The sequence below is a fragment of the Marmota monax genome, unplaced genomic scaffold (genome assembly GCF_021218885.2).
Source record: "Marmota monax isolate L192 unplaced genomic scaffold, Marmota_monax_Labrador192_F-V1.1 WCK01_AAM20220418_F8-fsc00104, whole genome shotgun sequence".
Lineage (NCBI taxonomy): Eukaryota > Metazoa > Chordata > Mammalia > Rodentia > Sciuridae > Marmota > Marmota monax.
The window spans coordinates 2644569-2664787 of NW_026693836.1; the positions used below are offsets into that span (position 1 = coordinate 2644569).

The window sequence follows — 20219 nt, forward strand, 5'->3', positions numbered from 1 at the left end:
AAGTTCAAAGTTGTTGCCTCTTAAGTAAGGAAATTGTAGGATAATAGAGTACAAGCACTTGTTTTTTTCATTATAAATATTATATGATTTTTTAAGCTAAGTGAATAATAAACACTAAATCTGCAAAACAAAAATCAACAATCTCAGCCAATTACTAATTTTCATTTGGATAAGTATCTAAGAAAGTCATCTGTAACATGAAGTTTATTATTTAAACTCATACAGTTTCCTGCTCTGTAGTTGTTTTCAGATTCTTTGTTTTTAATGCCAATCATCTTTTGTGCTAGGGGTCATAGCAATTTCAGATTCTAAATTTTTAGTGACTGAGCAAAACAGTGAATATGAAACTTTATAGCTAAAAATCAAAGGGAACCTTCTAATTAAAGACTACTGATCCATAAGAAATAGGTTTAATACAATACTAATCTTCCTATTACTATTTCTTGCTTTTAAATTGTTTATATGTGAAATTTTGTCACCAAGAAAAAATTATAAGTCATTTTTTTCTTGAGTTGGGAAAAGGTAAGTTTTCCATACAATGTAAAAATTTTTTAAAGAATTTAATTAAAATGCTAGTCATTTCACTAATTGATCTAAGGAGGATTCCCTAAAACAGTAAAATGCTCTAGAGAAAAAGGAAATCCAAGCTGAAGAACTAGTTAACAGTTAGATTTGCATTTCCCTCAGATCTACCTCAGTTAGGATCTCTTCACAAAATTTTGCAGCAATGGTATTAAACTTGTAATTGCATCCTGTAAAACTGAGCATATAAGGCAACGTTATTGGGAAAATCCTCTGGACAAGCAGCAGACTGAAATATATTTCTGAAGTGTTCAAAAAGTTTGTATTTATAAAGCTTTGAACAATTCTGAAAAGCTCTTTATTTTAGTCAGCTTTTTCGATGCTGTGACTAAATGTTCCAACAAGCACAATTGTAGAGAAGGAAAAGTTTATTTAAGGTCTCCCAGTATCAGAGATCTTAGTCTATAGGAGGCTGGCTCCAATCCTTGGAGCTCAAGGTAAGGCGGAACATCACCAGAGAAGAGTGTGGCAGACGGAAGCAGCTCACATCATGATCAGAATGCAGAAAGAAAGGTCTCCACTCTCCAGATTCAAAATATATACCTCATACCCACACCCCCAGTGAACCACTTCCTCTACCCACACCCACCTGCCTCCAGTTAACACTCAGTTAATCCCATCAGGAATTAATTAACTGATTAGGTTCAAGCTGTAGCCTAATCATTTCTCCTCCAAATTTTCTTGCATTGTCTCACATGAGAGCTATTGGGCGGACACCACATCTAAACCATAACACTCTTGAATTATCTCCTGTCCATCCCCCAAAAGATGAAGCTAGAATTCAAAGTCTGGTGTGTGTATTATTTTTTTGTTATAATAATTATGACTACTATCTACTAGTTACCTGACACATACTGGTTACCTGACACTAGTTACCTGTAAGCTGCTTCAATCGTCCTCTGTGACCTCCTCCAGGTTCACTTTTCCTCCTTTTCTCTCTCTCTCTCTCTCTCAGTGCCCTAGAAGGCTCTCCTGAATAGAATGCCTCAGTGGGCTCCCTGAAGTTCATTAGGTTTGCCCATTGGAGGTAGAATGGGCAATGGAAGGAGATCAGGGAGCAGATGTAAAATGGGTGGGAGTTATTCACCTGACCCTGCTAATAGAGTACTACAGATTGGTTGGATCTCATGGCTACAACATTTTTCAACCTGAAAATTGTCTATTTTCTATTTCCTTCCTATTGTCTTTCCAGACCTAAAGATAAATAACACTTTTCCTCCCCATTGCCTTCCTAAGGTATATGTCATCCCTGTTGAATTTCCTAAAAATCTTAGTCAATTTGGTCTTCCAAAACAAGTAACAGAGTATGGATGGCTTATAAACAAGTGAAATTTATTTCCCACCACTCTGAAGCCTGCAAATCTGAGATCAGGATGAGGTTCCAGGAGACTCCATGTCTGATGAGGGCCCTTTTGCAGCTTACAGACTGCCAACTCCTCGTTGTATCTCAGTCAGTGGAAAGAGGGCAAGACAGCTCTCTGTAGTCCTTATTATAAGGTCACTAATTTCATTCATGAGGATGTCAAATTCATGACGAAATCACCTTCTGAAGGTCCCACTTTCCAATACTGTCACACTGTGGTAGGGCTTCCGCATATAAATGGGGGTGGGGACATTAGTCCATTGCACCTGCCCAAACCATTATAAATAGTTCCTTCAGTCAACATCCTTTTATTTGTGTGTGTGTGTGTGTGTCACCTATTTCCCAGTGAAATTTATGGGAATGTACATGCAGGATCTTATTGTTTCTCTTAAAAAAAAAACTTCAAGTATTATCTCTATTTCATAAAAGAAAATAATACTAAGAGAAGTTAATGCAGTTTACTCAAAATCAAATAATAGAGTCAAGATTTTAACAGAGTTCTAAATACCTGTTTTCCTCTCTACCATAGTCTCTAAAAACATTCATTCAGGCAACAGAATGTTCTCAAAATTTGAAATCCTGTGAGCTTTCATTATCATCTCAATAACTTTGTTGGACATGCCTGTTTGTATAGGTAGGAGGACAGTAGTTACTGAAGTACTCATTATCTTGATTTTGGCCAAACACCTAGGCCTCTTACCTTCCAAATTAAACATTCTGGATAGTGTGGTATATTGGTGCCAAGCAAGGGTTTCCTCTCATGTGCTGTGTTCTTTCCCTATCCATCCATCATCTCCAGTCTCTGCCTCCTTTCTTCAGGTTGTTAAATTGTGGACCGAATCTTCTGAATCTCCAATCTCCTCTCTTCTCCCTCCTTCTACCTTCCCACTGACTAGTCCTGGGAGGGCCCTACTAAAGATATACTAGCCTAGGGCTGGGCCACCAGATTGTAACTTATTCTGAATTTTTTTTTCTGTAAAGATTCCATTGTTTTATCATTTGGTAGTGACGCAGGGAAAAGGGTTAAAAGCAAAGGGTAAAATCATGAGAGTGAGGTTAGTTTAGTTCAGTTTAGTCCTTTAACTAGGTTCTTGCTTTCCACCTCTTCTTCCCATCAGTCATATCTTTAAGATAAAAATAATCACAATAGTTTAGATAATTCTATAAAAATAATTTTATAAAATTCTATATAAATAGTTATAAATAATCATAACTAAGTTTTACTAAGCTAGACCCTGTGCTAAGTGCTTTTCAGCATTACTTCTTTTATCTGGCATAACAACTGTATATGTTAGGTGTTATACTGCTCTATTTTTTAATTCAAAAACCTGAAGCTTGGATTTATTTGCATGACATCAGCAAGACAGCAGCATAGGACTTTCCAGTGCTCATCCCTTTCCAGAAACATCAATTTAATGACTATCCATGCCCAAAAATACCTTCATAAGAGCAAATGGATACAGGAGAGACATTATATCCCCTAGCTGGAGCACAAAAAATAAGAAAAGATGCATTGAAGAAGGTGGGAAGGACAATTTCACATTATTTATACCTCCCCTCTCCCAAACTTACCAGCACAGCATGGGGAGAGATCCTCACTGTGTGGAGGAAGTAGAATGAGGTAAACACCCAACTTTGTCTGGACACCAGCACTAGGAACAATCTAGTGAGTACCAGTACCAGGCTGTTCCATAACCCAGGCTCCAGTCCTACTCCCAGTGCTAAAGACCCACTCAGCACTAGCATGGCCCCTGTGGAGCCAGACTTTAGGTCATTGCCTGCGGATAAAGACTCCAGGTCTCTCCACTTTATGATTCCAGTCTATAGACCCACCTACCCACAGGCCTAGGCACAATATCAGTCTACCTGAGAACTCCAGCAGCAAGCCTAACTACAGACCCTTCCACTCAAAACCTCTGGATGGGCTGACTGGTAAAGGACTTTCTCTGCTGAAGTTAATCTATAAAGACTAAAAGATTTGGATGTGGTGGTGTGTGCCTATGATCCCAAGCAACTCAGGAGGCTGGGGCAAAAAGATTGAAAGTTTGAGGCCAGCCTCAGAAATTTGGCAAAACCCTGCTGAAAATTTAAAAAAAAAAATTAAAAAGGGTATGGGAATATAGCTCAGGGGTAAATTGCCTCTGGGTTTGATCCTCAATACTGGGAAGAAAAATAAATAAATAACGAAAGACGTAACTCCTGCAAATGTGCAGACACCAAAACAAAAATCACAGAATCGTGATTAACCAGGGAACATAACATCACCAAAGGAATAAAATAAATCACCAGTAGCTACTCTAAAGAAATGGAGCTCTGTGAACTGACAAATAAGTCAAAATAATCAGCTACAAAATGATGAAATGATATCAGGTTATTAGGCTAAATGAAAAAAGCAAGGCAAGGAAATACAAATGCTGTGTGATCTCATTAACATATGGAGTCTAAAACAGTTGGATTCACAGACACTGAGTGGTGGTTTCCAGAAGCTGGAGGTGGAGGAAATGATGAAATGTCAGTCTAATGGTACAAAACTTCAACTATGCATGATGACTGAGTTCTAATGTGTAGCATGATTGCTATAGTTAATCATACCCTGTTGTTGTCATAATTTACATATGAGATATCCCCCCAAAATCTCATGTGTGAGATAATGCAAGAACATTCAGAGATGAAATGATTGAATTATGAGACTTGTGACCTCATCAATGGATTAATTCACTTGAATGGATTAGCTAGGCAGTAATTATAGGCAGGTAAGGTATGGCTGGAAAAAAGTAGGTCATTGGGAGGGTGTGCCTTTGGAATTTATGTTTTGCGCCTGGTAAGTGGAGCTCTCTCTGCTTCGTAGTGATGCATTCTGAGCTGCTTTCTTCTGCCATGCCCTTCCGCCATGGGGTACTGCCTTCATAGGTCCGGGACTATGGAGCTGACCATCAATGGACTAAGACCTCTGAAACCATGAGCCAAAATAAACTTTTCCTTCTCCACGTTGTTCTTATGAGGTGTTTTGGTCATGGCAATTAAAACAGCTGAGTAAAATGATATGTACTTGAAAGTGGATCTTAAATGTTCACAAAATGAACACAGATAACAATGCAAAGTGGCAGGTAATTTAGCTTGATTATAGTAAACTTTTCACAATGTACACACATATTAAAATATCTTACTGTGCACTGTAAACAGATTCAGTTTTTATTTTCAGTTACACTTCAGTGAAACACAGTTTCACTGGCTCTAACTGGAAATTCTCTTGCCACATAAATGTACTTTTAATTTAAAGGTCTCTAAGTCAGGCTTCTCTCCTACCAGGCAAGGAGAAATGAAGATTAGACAAGACTAAGCAACTTTTCTGAAGTCTCACAACTAAAAAGCAAGTCCACTTGCAACTCTAGAACATGTGCCCTTCACCATCCTGCCTCAGGCCACTCGAGGTACTGAGCTTCTGAGTTGGCAGGTGAATGTCAACCACACTACCAACTGCTGTTGGGTGCATGATTTAGTCAATGCAGTATTGTTCATTTTTTTCTATGATTCTCATATAACTAATGAAAGATCAGGAAGATCACTGTGAAATAAGGTCACTGAGCTGCATTCGCTCTTGGGGCTTAACTCTGACGTAAATGTCACTACTAATATATTAAACATTGTCCTCTGAATATATTGCTCTTTGAAGGGAAAGAGAAAGAATGACTTATGACAAGTGCTGAAAAGCACAAACTTGTTATTTAAAAGCACACATGCTATTTATTCCTTGTGGTATTTAACATAAATGGCAAAAGGCTTTAAAAGCTCATATTTTAATAAATTCCAGTGTGCTTCCAAAGACTCAAGAGAAAAAGTGCCTTCCCTTTTTCTACTTTAAGCATTATGTATTGGTTAAATATTAACCTACAAGAAAATTATTTTACTTGTGTTCTCTTCCGGTGAAACTGTGGTCCTGCTGAATACAGAAGACTGGGTTTTCTCTAGACACTAAGAACTCATGATCCTCACATGTAAATTTAACGTGGTAAGTCCTCTCTTGTTTGGGGCTTTTTAACATCAAGGACTGGCTTGGGATTTAATTTGATAGGCTGTACCTGTCGACTTTTGTGTAGTTCTCTTTTATCAGAGTTCAAAGGGAGCGTGTGAAAGATTTACGGCAAGTAGGTCACTTGAGACCCATGTTAAGCATGAGGAAACCTGGCACTCTTGCTATCTGAAACACTGTCTGTGGTGATCTGAGGAGCTTGCTCACAACTTAATAACACTGTGGAGAATATCAGCCACTTTGAAAGGAATAGAATATTGCCTCATTACTGAATCTGCCTAAGAGATGAAGATCCTGGTGGACCTGATTAGAAAATATAAACACCAACATACAGCCTGTTTTTTGGTAATAAAAAGAAGTGGTCCAGAAGTTGGAAAGCTTCCATTCAGGAAGAAGTTCCAGCTAGAGAGTCATATTCCAGCTCATGCTGTTTGAAGTTTTTGAGACTTGGAAAGAAGCCTTTAGAATGGGTACCATTTAAAAAGAAAATGTCACCAACCTGTTTCCCTTAAGGCCAGGCTGTTCTGTCAATTTTGTTTGTAGTCATAATAACACACAATTGTTCATTGTCTGATGAATCCATACCTATTCATTATCACAGGGCAGTACTTACAAGGAAGACCTAACTTTTCTCAGCAGACCCAAAGCACAGCTTGCTCCTTTAACTGAGAAGCCCCATTCTTACATTAGAATGCTCATCTCATTGTAGTGCAGGGTTTATTGAATTAATCCTATAGATTTGTTAGTCATCTCAGATGAATATAGCATATTTACAGTGTCTTAGTACTTGTTTTCCAGATTCACACTTTTACCTTTGGCACTTGATTTGGAGTTAAAAGAAGGGGCTGTCACAAATTCCATTCCCAATGGGTGATCTATGCTGATAACTAAGGGCCCAGTTTGCCTAGGACAGTCTTAATGTCCTCCATTGCTCTATAAGTAATGCAACCACCCTTCTCATAGCACTAGCTATTATCCAACATGGAGCATGTGTCAGAGAGCCACCATTGTCCCTTATCCAAGTGAAGCAAATCTACATTTCTGGTGTTGTTCACAAGGACATAATGTCTTGGGTCAAAATCCCTAATCTCTTCTTAAGGAATATAGACTTAAGGAAGGCCCCAAATTCTTTGAAACCCATCCTCCTTTTAAAACTACTTCAACAGTCACTTGGCTGACAATAACAGCAAATTTTTCAGACATTATGACTCCTAGAGTGGTACATTATATGTTTCAAAGGGCACTGCTAACATATCCGTCACAAATTCTGCCCTGCACAACTCCTCATCATGAATACTCAAAGGAAAATTTAAGTGTCTGGTGATACCACTCTGTGAACAGCTTCCTCTTTACAATGCCCAGAAACGACTATAGAGAGTGCACTAAGCAAATATCGACATAAATGTTACATTAAGCAAACAGTGGGAGCAAAGAATATGAGATAGGTCAAAAGGACCCCATGCTACCCAGCTGTTCCAAGGGCAAATAGACCACAACATCGTGGTAGACAGTATGTACTCAACAAATATTAATGTCTCCTTTGCCCTGGCTCTAACTGGAAATTTTCTTGCCACATAAATGTACTTTTAATTTAAAGGTCTCTAAGTCAGGCTTCTCTCCTGCTCACCTGTGAGATAAAACATGCTGGGCAAGAAGGCAGGAAATGCCCCTGAACATCTGGTTCTGGCTGGGTCACAGCTCTCATAAATCACTTGGAACTCAATTTAAAGGACTAAAAATTTGTTGTGCATCTGCTGGGTTTGAGTGTGATATCATTCCTGACCAAGATAGAGCTCACCAACAAAATTGTATTTCACCAAGAAAGATAAGTCTTGTAGAAAAATAATTGTAAAGAAAAGCAGAACCTGACAATTACCTGAACAGGAGAGACACAAAGTGCAAAGGAAATACAAAGGAAAAAGAAGGTCTTTCTTTGGAAATGGTAAGGACTTCATGGAGGTAGAAGGCATTATTTATTATCATCACGATAACAACGTTAGCAAGTATTTGGAATGGGGGATTATTATGTCTCAAGTACTATCCCAGATATTTGAAATGGAGTTTTATCTGAATTCATCTCAGTTAAATTTGATATTGGAAAAAAGCCATAATTGGGAAGTACATGAATGGAGAAAAATGACATTCCAGATGTTGAGAACAATTTAATGAAAGGCATGATGTCAGAGGCATCCAGGAAACAGTACTTATTGCAATACTTTTTGGACAGACTTTGATAGAGGGAGATAAGACTTGAAGAATGAGTAGGTGCCTTAAATATCACAGTGGGAAATGTGGGATTTTCTCAATAGGCAATGAGGTTCCACTAAAACAATGACTCTTAGGGGCTGGAGATATAGCTTAGTTGGTAGAATGCTTGTCTTTCATGTACAAGGCCCTGGGTTCGATGATCCCCAGCACCAAAAAAAAAAAAAAAAAAAACTATTGACCATGGGTCTATGTTGGAATCCCTCTGGGGGCTTTTTCAAAGTATGTATGTCTATGCCTCCCTCACAGAAACTGATTTAGGAAATCATATGCAGCCCAGAAATCTGCATACGAAAAAAGATTTTCATCAGGAAAGGGTATTCCTCCCTCCGGCATCCATTGCTTTGAATTGGTAAAGAGGGTAAGAGTATAAATTGGCTAAGTGTTTTGGTTGTAAAGAATAGAAGCCGACTCTGGCTAGTTTTAACGTAAAACAAGTAATTTTATACCAGTGCTTGAGGAAGAATTGTGACATTCACCCAAAGCCAAGGGGTGAGTTGAAAACCGAAGCTCAGGGAAGGTAAACCCGGGCAGCTTTAGGGTCCTCCTCAATTCGCCAGACCCTTCTCTCTAGGTGGTACAACCATCACTACAGCTCTATGCCAGTAACTTCTGTGTCTCTTCAGGCTCCAAATTCAAGGAGAGAGAAGTTTGACCAGCTCGAGTCTATATCTCTTTGCCTGGAAAAATCAGCACTGGCCAAGGAAGCCATGCCAGCAAAGCTGGGTTGCGGTTAGAAGAGGTCACCAGAGGGTAGCAATGCTCCAAGTCCCACTAAATTGTGGGATTTGGGGAAGCCAGATTGCAAGGTGCTGATAAGTGAGGGAGGGCAATAGCACATTACAACACTGCTTCCAGTCCTGTGACTATGAGAGGAAGAGGAGGAACGGGGCTCGAAGGCAGGCTTTTAAGGGAGGGGATCAAGAAACTAAGACACAAGAAATAAAGGATCCACACAGAGACCTAGATGATGGCAACAACAGATTGGATAGAAGGATTCTTAAGAGGCCTGTGGAATTATCTTTACACAAAATAAGATAAATGTCAAAACAAGGGAGAGGCAGGTTAGTTGCTCTCTGTATGTACATAGGAGTGACAGTGAAGTGGCCACAAAGAACTTGAAATTCTTACACAGGGAAAATCTGTAAAAGTGGTAGTCTGTGAACCAAAGCGGAGATATTTTTTAAAATCTCTATAAAAAGGAAAAAAACAGCCTAGGAGCTTGCAAAACTTATCTATAAGAGAAATGAATGTATTAATTTAGCTAAGCAAAGAATGCATAGTTAGGAAAGTGAGTTTGTGAGTAAGATTTTCTTTTCTAGTTCTGGGGATAGAACACAGGGCCTCACACATGCTAGTCAAGCATTCTATAACTGAGCTACAACCCCAGCTGTTAATTTTATGAGTTAGTCAAGAGTAGAAAAAAACCAGAAAAAGTCAATGAGGAGAATGTTAGTTATGTCTATTTCAGCACTGTCCAAGAAAAGTAGCGACCTGTCCGGTATTTCTGGTCCTGTGGGTGAGGAACATTTTTAACTTGGTGCCAGTAAGCCATCACTTTTCACCTTAGAGCCTGTACTCTGAATTCAAAACAACCTTCTTCCTGATTAGGATTAAGTTCTCTCTTAAGGAAGTCTATTGCCCAATAGATCTGTATTCTTGTCTTTATACTGTAATTTCTTCTGAGGGCCTGGATTGACTTATTTCTGATTTGATTGGACTTTTCACAGAGTTTGACATGGATCATAAGGACTCCATATTCTGATAGTCATTTCTCATGGAAAACTAATAAATCAGTGGCCTGACTGGGACAGACTCTGCTAATTGTCTACCCAATATCCTTGCTTAGTGACACACCATCATGATTGACCTATACATGACTCTCTTATATTCTCATTTATTCATATTTTATACTGTTAGGGGTTAGACAAATGTGAATGGTAGGAACACGAGGTTAAGAGAATAATTTTATAAAATGGACCCACTATGCTGACTCACCACATGCTTTGTTTTCCAAGAAGAAATTTACCTGCAGCCCTGCCTGGCCTACCTAAACAGGCTGTGTCACATTCCTCAGCAGGAGAAATGCAGGCCTGAATTAATGTTGATAGGAGGAATCCAAGTTACCCTGAAGAGGGATACTTTTTTTGACCCTATTCACAGACCAGGTCCCAAAAATCAGAGAGACAAGGCTAATTTCTCCTAACTATAAAATAATTAAGACTTTATGGTTAAGAATCCAACTAGAAGTGGTTAGCATGGGCTGAGGTTAGCATGGGTGAGTTGTCATGGCAGTAGGTACTTGAAAGTCTGATGTCATTCTGCTGTCAGTGGAAAGTCAAGAGGTGGACCAGGGTAGGACTCTCTGAAAACTTCTCTGTGATCCCCAATAAAACTGTAGTGCAGTAGAGACACAATGTCCCTCTCCTTTCTGAGATGATCCACTCTATCCCTTGAGAATGTCCCCTTTCCCTTTTCCTATCTCTTCAATAAACTCATTCCTGTTATTCTAAACTACATGTCTGAAATATTTCTGACTTGATCACAAGAATTGAGGTTGGGGGGTGGTTTATGCTGCCTCAATTTCTCAGAAGACCCTGATTCTTTCCTCACCTCTTGTCTCACTCTGATCCTAGCTTTGTAACAATACCATCAACAGATAAAAATGAAACAATTAAAAATCATAAGTAAAAGATGTATTGGTTTCTCTATTACTCTTGTAAGTTTGATTGAATTATGAAACTATCACCTAGATAAATTTTATCTCCGTGGATGGATAAAATTAGGGTTCTTGTTTTGTGTGGGTCCATTCAGATCATAATGCTCCCTCTGGAGGCCCATGAGGGATCATTACTGGCCTCTTTGAGCAGACATACTCTGGACATCATTGAATGTTCTCTATAATAACCCCTGTAGACACTAGTGCTTATCTTTCTATACTACCCACTTAGGCCAAAGTAAAATGTTGGTGAAAAATATACAATCTTCACAATTTTTATTTCAAGTAAAGGAATTCATTTCTTGACTTTTATCCACCTACTCCTATATCAGAGAAAATTAGTTGATTAATTTTCATAGTTGTAAAAACAAAAAATTGCTAACATATAATAAGCTTTAACTTATGTGCCATGGACAGAATATGGCATTTGTATGAATTATCTCATTGAATCTCACAACCAACTATCCAGTAACCCAGTAAGAATAAGCTCCTGGTACCTCAGGCATGACTACAGCCTATGTCCTTTGAGTTTACACAGCTATGATCCTATATTCTGCTGTGTTCCTGATTCTTTCCTCACCTCTTGCCTCACTCTGATCCTATTGGTCATGACCCAGGGATTCTAGATCTGACTCAGATCCTTCCATGTTCTCCTCAGCTATGGTTGCTCCCACCACCAAAGCAACCTATGTGATGACCCAGTTGGAGCCAGGCCAGGACACTGGTGGGTAGTAACTGTCCAGTCTGCAGCCCATGAAGCCAGCATCTCTCCAGTCTTGTCCCACATCCTCTAGAGAGAAATCAAACACTTCACTTTTGGACATCTCCCTGTTACTCTCACATGTAATGTGGGGTTTTGCCACACTCTTCTTTGGGTCAGGAACAACAAGTTCGTGCTACCTAAAGTATGTCAAGTGCCCCAGTTTCTTTTTAATACCTTCTTCCCCATTGGAATAGCCAGTTTCCTAGTGCCTTCTCACCATTCAAGGAGTAAATCTTCTATAATCATCTCAGTTGTTTTTTTTTCTTGATTTGCTGGAAACTGCTTTAGAAAGATATAGTTTCCTTCTAAATATGGTTTATTATGATGACTAACGATGGTGAAAACACCTCTTCAATCAGAATGTCCTTAATGATTTTCTTTGAATGCTGTTTTTATCTTCAGGAGAAGTCTGCCCGATCAGTTAAAAATAGGAGAGAAATCAAATATCATCACAACCTAGGTGACTGACTTGTCCTGATTTAGCACTGAAATCCCTCATTCAAGGAAACTCCCCAATCCTAGGCAAACAGGGAAGTTGGTTAGCCTACCTCCTCTACAGAAAAGTCCACAATTAACTCAAGATGGTAACTTTTATTAAATCAAGTCTTTTTAAGGAGATTTTCCACTCTCTGGTCCTATCGGAGGTATCTATACCTACACATATATACACAACACTAAAATTAGGAAGAAGAAAGCATCTTATTATTGTTGTAACTCAATAATATCCTTTAAGTTTTAAACTCTACTATAGGGTTTTAAATACTTTACCCTCCTCCAAAGGTTCATGTGCTGTCTCCAGAGTGGAGGTATTGAGGTGGTGGAACCTGTAAGAGGTGACTAGTGCCTAATGGAGTAACTGGGTCATGAAATACCATCTTCACTCAAAAAGCTTAAGCACCAAAAAAAAAAAAAACAACCCAATCAACAAATGGGCCAAGGATCTGAACAGACCCTTCTCAGAAGAGGATATACAATCAGTCAACAAATATATGAAAAAATGCTCATCATCTCTAGCAATTAGAGAAATGAAAATCAAAACTACTCTAAGATATCATCTCACTCCAATCAGAATGGCAGCTATTATGAAGACAAACAACAATAAGTGTTGGTGAGGATGTGGGGAAAAAGGTACACTCATACATTGCTGGTGGGACTACAAATTGGTGCAGCCAATGTGGAAAGCAGTATGGAAATTACTTGGAAATCTGGGAATGGAACCACCATTTGACCCAGCTATCCCTCTCCTCGGACTATACCCAAAGAACTTTAAAACAGCATAGTACAGGGACACAGCCACATCAATGTTTATAGCAGCACAATAGCTAAAGTGTGGAGCCAACCTAGATGCCCTTCAGTGGATGAATGGATAAAGAAAATGTGGCATATATACACAATGGAATTTTACTCAGCAATAAAAGAGAATAAAATCATGGCATTTGCAGGTAAATGGATGGCGTGGGAGAAGGTAATGCTAAGTGAAGTTAGCCAATCCCCGAAAAAAAAAATGCGGAGTGTTTTCTCTGAGGCTGACTCATAGTGGGGTAGGGAGGGGGAACACGGGAGGATTAGATGAATTCTAGATAGGGAACAGAGGTGGGAGGGAAAGGGAAGGAGCAGGGGATTAGCAAGGATGGTAGAATGTGATGGACATCATTGTCCAAAATACATGTATGAAGACACAAATTGGGTGTCAACATACTTTACATACAAACAGAGATATGAAAAATTGTGGTAGATATGTGTAATAAGAATTGTAATGCAAAAAAGTACATGTATAAAGACATGAATTGGCGTAAACATACTTTATAAACAAAGATATGAAAAATTGTGTGCTATATGTGTAATAAGAATTATAATGCATTCCACTGTCATGTATTTAAAAAAATAAAATCAATTAAAAAAAAAGAAACACCATCTTCATGAATGGATTAATGCTATTTCTCAGGAATGTATTAAATCTCATGGGATTGAATTAGTCCTCTTGAGAAGATTGTTTTAAAGTGGTCCCACTTTAAAAGAAGAAGAAATTATTGCAGCTTTGGGTCTGTAACATGGTAGACTCCTGTGTTCTTCCTAATTCAGGGGCCTATAATCATTTCAACACCCTGAAAGAACAGTACTGGGAAAACTGTATTTGTAGTGATCATATTACTTATTGACAAGCTTAGGATATCTTTTGAGATTGTAATGGGACCCTTTTAATAATATTCCAGGTGGAAATGGAATCTGTCCTGGGTCAACCAGCAAATGTTCTCATTCTCGTGAATGTGTATCAGGCCAGTACCCAATGATGGGAGAAGAAGCTTGCCTATAGCAGCTTGCCTACATTGGCTGCCACTCTGCCATGGTTGCTCCTCCTTGTGGATCCAGTAGATATTATTGGATAAGACTCCTAGGGCCTTATGAGGCACAACTTCTCTTGTGAAGATTATTAATTCTTCAGTTGCAACGAAAGAGACTTCCTAGTGCTTGAGCTCCTAGGAAGAATTGAGATACACACACACACATACAACTTACATAGGGAGATACACTTACCTGCCTTCTAAATTTTCATCTGAGAACATATGTCATTCTACAGTAGTGCACTGAATAGCCCTCATCAGCTTGTGACACAATAAGGCCACCTTGTTATTAATTCCCAAATTTTAATGACTTGCTTCCCATGTGCTGTGAACTCCTTGCCCTGAGAATCATCAGGGGAAGTCACTTCACTCTCTGATCTGCTCCCTCAGGACCAGCATCCCTACTGTAGTACAAAGCAAGTGGTATCCACACCGAGTATTACTGGAAACTGGTAACTGTAGTCACCAGGGTTTCCTGTGAGGAACAGGTGTAGGAGGGAAAACACTTTTTATTGTATGCCTTTTGAAATTTCATCTCATGTATTTTTAGCATTCTTTCAGATACTAAAATAAGTAAAAAGAGAAAAAAGCTGTGTAGGTGGCTGTGCAGGAGCAGCTGGAATATCTCCCTAGTTTCTGTGTTAAAAAAAGAAAAAGGTAAGCCAAGCCATCAGCTTGGGCATCCATGCACTACAGAATAGCCCTGCTGCTTTCATTTCTCAGTCCTTGTTCTAATTAAGACTAAGGCAAATAATATTCAGGGCCGGGCCTAGGGACAGTTGAGTACCAAACACCACTTACAAATCCCATTTTCTTCTGATGGTAAAGCCTTTGTTCCAGGATGAGTCAGACTCATCCTGTCTGGCTTCTCAGCCCCAGCCCTTTAAAAAGGGCAGATCACCCAGAAACTTGCCAGACTTTCCTGAGACCAATGAGCCACCAACAGGGAACCCAACCAAGGGATCACATGGATCTAAGGGAAGAACATTATTGAAAAATAGTAATTGCAACTTCAAATTGTTCATAAAACCTTATAAAGGGCTCTTGACTAAAAAAAAAAAAACATTAATGTGCTTAACTAAACTCCTCCTCTCCAGGCAGGGCAGGTAGGCCCTGAGCATACATGCACCTAGTCAGTTTTATAGTTGCAGGAGTGGACCTGGGAGAGGCTTAGCTCTTTATTGGAGGAGAATTTGTGGTCCTCATGAATTATCTAAGAAGTAACATAGCCCCTGCACATCTGTGACAGTGTCTGGCACATAAAAAATGTTCAGTAAACATTAGCCCTTTTTATTATTATTATTATTGTACGTGTTTCTATACATTTCAAGTGATTTATAATGTTAAAAACTGTAATCCTTTTTTATAAATTGATGATTAATGAAGATATTCCAAGGTTTTAACAATAATTACTCTCTCCAAAATGGCAGGAACCACTACTTTCAGAAGTGGTTGAGGAACACGCTTGAAAGAATACTATGAGCTTTTCTGCCACCTAGTGGAAAATTAGGTTATTATAAACTTCTCAATAAACGTGAACTAAGCAAATAGGTTTCAGTAATTAACAATTGGCTTCCATTATATGCATTATCACAATATCAAGCCTCTAAAGACACAGTCTATGTCTATATGGAGTCACCTTTTAAAAAAAATACAGAACAAATCCTGTTTGAGCTGCCTAATCACAAACCAAAATCTATGGAGATTCCTGGCCACTCCAAGGTATCTTAGTCACTAGAACATGGCCAGAACCTAAAAGCAGGGGGCCTGGCACATGGAAAACCTTTGATGAATAACTTCTTCATGAATCTTTACCACAATAATTACGAACATAAAATAATGACAAATACAAAACAACAGAAAAAAACCAAACACTTAAGCTATTTAATCATATTTCCCTTTCTAAAGTGTTTTCAATATAAATACTTTATTCTTAGAAAAATCTATGAGATTATTTATTTTTAGTTTTAAAGATGAGGTTAATTGCTGAAAGGACAGTGGGGAAGAGAAAGAAGGAGCAGGAGAATCCCTGCTGTCTTCTGATTACATTCTGACCTCTCCCAAATCTTACATGATCTTCAGGAGAAAGATTAAGAAGGAAGGCAATGGTTTGTTTTTCTCTGAGAGAACAGAGGAGAACCCTATGAGGAAGGAAAGGGAAGCCAAGCTGAAAGGCAAAGCCACAGGGCTCACATGCCCCTTGGTGGGAAGACTTATTCTGCCCCCTGCTCAGGGTCAGTTGTGCCACTATGCCCCTGATCCACAGCTCTCTGGTTTCTCTGGACTTTGCTAATTTAAGCATCCACCTTTTCTAATTCTCTAACCTTTCCTCTCCACAGGAAAATCCCTTCCAACTCTAAAATTCTGTCTTCATCCAACTATCCCCATAGATTCTGTCTTATTGCTCTCCTGCTTTTCAAAATAGACTTATCAGAAGAATAGATTCTTACCACATTTCATTCCCCACAATTTACTCCTTAATTTACTACATACAACTTCCTTAATAGTTCCATCCTTGTCAGCCCTGGAAGTTGCTCTGCTTACCAAGGAGTCTGTTTTTCTCCCCAAGGTCTCATTGGACCTCAGAGACACCTCGTACATGCTGCTTCAAATCATGACCGTCACCCTTGCCCAAACCAGTTGTTCCCCCACCTGTTGCCATGCCCTGGAACTCAAAGTTATCAACAGAAAAATGTAACAGTGAAAAAAATAGTGGAAGATTCCCAAGCCAAATGGGAGAATAATTTTTTTATGTTATCTCGTTGGGGAGAGATTCACATAAAGATTTTTTAATTTGTTTTACCTTTTTACTCTGTAAAAGTTTCAAATGTAGAAAAGTTGGAAAATTTGTACAATGAACTCTCATATATCCTTTAGTGAGATTCACCAATTGCTAATACTTCGTCGTATTTTCTTCATCTCTCTCCGTCTGTTGTTGTTGTTGTTACTAAATCACTTGAGGAAAGTTGCAGACATTCACTCATAAATATTTAAGTATTTATCTTTGAAGGTCAGGGACATTCGCTTTCACAGGGTAATGATCATTCAGAGACTTTAATGATGACACAATATAATTATGACTGTACATAATGATGGTATAGTTATGGAATGTGCAGACTATAACCAAATTTTACCTCTTATCTAAATGATGTCCTTCCTAGCAACAAGAGATTTTTCTCATCCAGCATTTAATAGAAAATTATATCTTACATTTAGAAGTCATTGTTTTTAATGTCCTTTATTCTGGTATGGTTCTCAGTCTTTGTGTCTTCTGACACTAATGTTTTTGAAAAATGGAGGCAATTTGCTTTGTGGCTAGTCTTTCAATTTGGATTTGACTGATAGTCTCATAATAAAATTCAAGTTATACATTTTTGGTAGAAATATTACATGAATGATATTAAATCCTTTCCAGCATAAATAGAAATACAAGATACTAGTTTGTCCCATTGTGCTTTCCACCATAAGAGTGCTATTTCCTCTTCTAGTTAGTACGTAATCTTTAAGGAGAAACTTTAAACTGTATAAATATACTCGCCCCAAGGAAAGGGCAGCCAAGCTGAAAGGTAAAGCCACAGGGCTCACATGCCTCTTGGTGGGAAGACTTATTCTGCCCCCTGCTCAGGGCCAGCCCTGCCACTGTACCAAATTTTCACACACTGTTTTTAGTATTCCTTGATGACCCCAAATCACATATTATTATGATCATTGCAAAACAGTGATGTATTTTTCCTTCTACATTTATTAGTTGGTATTTTGTAATCAAGAGAAGTTTCATGACATTCTTCTTAATAGTTTGTTTTTCTTTATTTTAGTATCATTAAGAACTCATAGGTTCTGGCCAGCCCCCTGCCCACATGTTATAATCCACTATTGTCATTATTCTTTTTTCTTTGTCAGAGATTTGATCAGTACAAGTCTGTTCAAGTTTCTTCCCTTTTAACACATCTTATCTTTTTTAAAAATTTTATTATTTTATTATTTATATTACAATAAAGTGTTCTAGTCTCATCATATATTTATCATGTACTTTAGAATCAGCTGTCTTCAATGGGGAATGGCATTTAGACATCCTGATCTGGGTTCTGGGTGTGCTCATTGTTCTGAGGAACATTACTTCTAGACTCCTAGAATTAAGAAAGAAATATGTGTGTTCATATATTATTTTCAGTTTTTGAAAAATCATGGTTTGATACTGACCCTTATCAGGAAATATTCTAAGCCAATATTGTACATTTTCTTATTTCCCTCATACCATAAAATGCATATCCTTTTCCCCACAACAGAAAACTGTATTCCCAGAACAGTCACTATATTTACTCATTTGATTATTCCTAAAGTTCATAAAAAATAGCTTCAGAATTAATATGTTTATGTTGCTGCCAAAAACAATATTTATTAGTACTTCTTTTTGGCTTTAGACTGGGAATAAATACCTAAGTACTGTATTCAAAGTGATTTGGATTCATTCTCTTTTTCCTTCTATAGAGTTCTACCATCCATTTGATATACTTTTAGTTTAACTTGTTACTGTTTTTATTCAATGCAAAGCTATTAGTATCATTAAGAATGATACAAACACACAAGCACATATACACACATACTCATATACACAGAGGATTTTCACTCTTTTTATGTGTTTTCTACTCTGCACCAGGTAAGCAATTCTATTAGTTTCTGGTTTCTTTGTATATTTCTTTTTGGGTATGTGTGAGTGGCCAAAAAAAAAAAAAAAATGGAGATACATGTATATATTCTTATTTCCTCTTCTTTCTTTCAGAATAGTCAGCATAATATGTTTTTTTTTTCTGCCTATGGGATTTGATCAAGGAAATCTCCATAGAAAGTAGAATTTTAAACTTCCACCTATTCCTAAAAGTACAAAACCAAGAAAAATGCCTTAACAATTGCCAGGCACGGTGGTGCACACCTATAATCCCAGTGGCTCAGGAGACTGAAACAGGAGGATCACGAGTTCAAAGACAGCCTCAGCAAAAGCCAGGCTCTAAGCAACTCAGTGAGAACCTGTCTCTAAATAAAATACAAAAAATAGGGCAGGGGATGTGGCTCAGTGGCCAAGTGCCCCTGAGTTAAATCCCCAGTACCCCCTCAAAAAAATGCTTTTTGATAATAGGAAAGATGTTCTGACCAATGGTTGTCAAAGCATCATCATGGGACCAGCTTCACTGAACCACATGGGGACTTGTTAGAAATGCGAATTCTTTGACACCTCCCCAGACCTACTGAATCAGAAACTCTGGGGATGGGACCCAGTAATTCATATTTCAAACAAATCTCTAGACAATTCCAGGGTCTTAAAGTTTTAGAACAACTGGTCTTGGTTAGTCAAGGAGAAAGAAGTTAAAAGAACAATACCTACCTTTCACTGAGTGCTTACTTTGTGTGGGACAGGTGTACACATCTTACATGATCTGTATTCCTCACATAATCCTCATAACAGCCTCAGCCAGTAGGAGCTGTGATCAAGTTTACCATGGAAGAACTGTGGTACAATGAACATAGAAAATTCTTAAAATCATACCATTAATAAGTGAAGGAGACTAGATTTGAACCTGAGCACACGGACTTTAAAACCCATGAGCTTAACCATTACACTATACTACTTCTTATGTCAGCATTCAATAAAAACAAACTAGATTTCTCTCCTTAATAAAATTATAGGCTAGCTTCCTGTGGGAAGTGTTTCTGAGTATTTCTGTACTAGGTGAGTTGAGAGAAATGTTTGGCTAGAAGGAGGGAAAACAAGGTCTGGGAAATAATGGTAGGCCAGGGCTTTGTGAAGAATGTCATATGAAATAGTCACAGTGGTGGGGACAGTGGAGGGCCTTTAAGGCCCAGGGCCTTTAGCCATTCCATTTCATCATTTCCCATATTGTGTCTTACTGAAGTCCCTCATCATCCTCCAACCTTCAGGGAGAGTTGTGGGAGAGTTCAGGGAGAGCAATGCATGTCCATGCTTGACACCTTGACCCTAGAGGTGAGGTCCAGGCATGTTGAAGGCAATGAGGAGAAAGCAGAGCAGCTGTTAGGTAAGGAGCAGACATAGAGGATTCACTGGGAACAGGAACTGACGTCCAAATTCTGAAGAGTGTTTAGTGAAACCCTAAGACCAACTGATGGTACAAGGAGGCAGA

General features: G+C 38.4%; 1 protein-coding gene across 11 annotated transcripts in view; it reads right to left on the minus strand.

Moving 5' to 3' along the window:
- The window catches only part of Slc36a4 (solute carrier family 36 member 4), a 391588-nt gene that overhangs the window by 57410 nt on the left and 313959 nt on the right, over window positions 1–20219 (minus strand). For all 11 annotated transcript variants that reach the window (XM_046462337.2, XM_058584992.1, XM_046462338.1 and 8 more), the window contains one exon: window positions 19445–19567. The gene's annotated coding sequence lies outside the window, so the exon portion shown is untranslated. The remainder of the gene's footprint in view (window positions 1–19444; window positions 19568–20219) is intronic.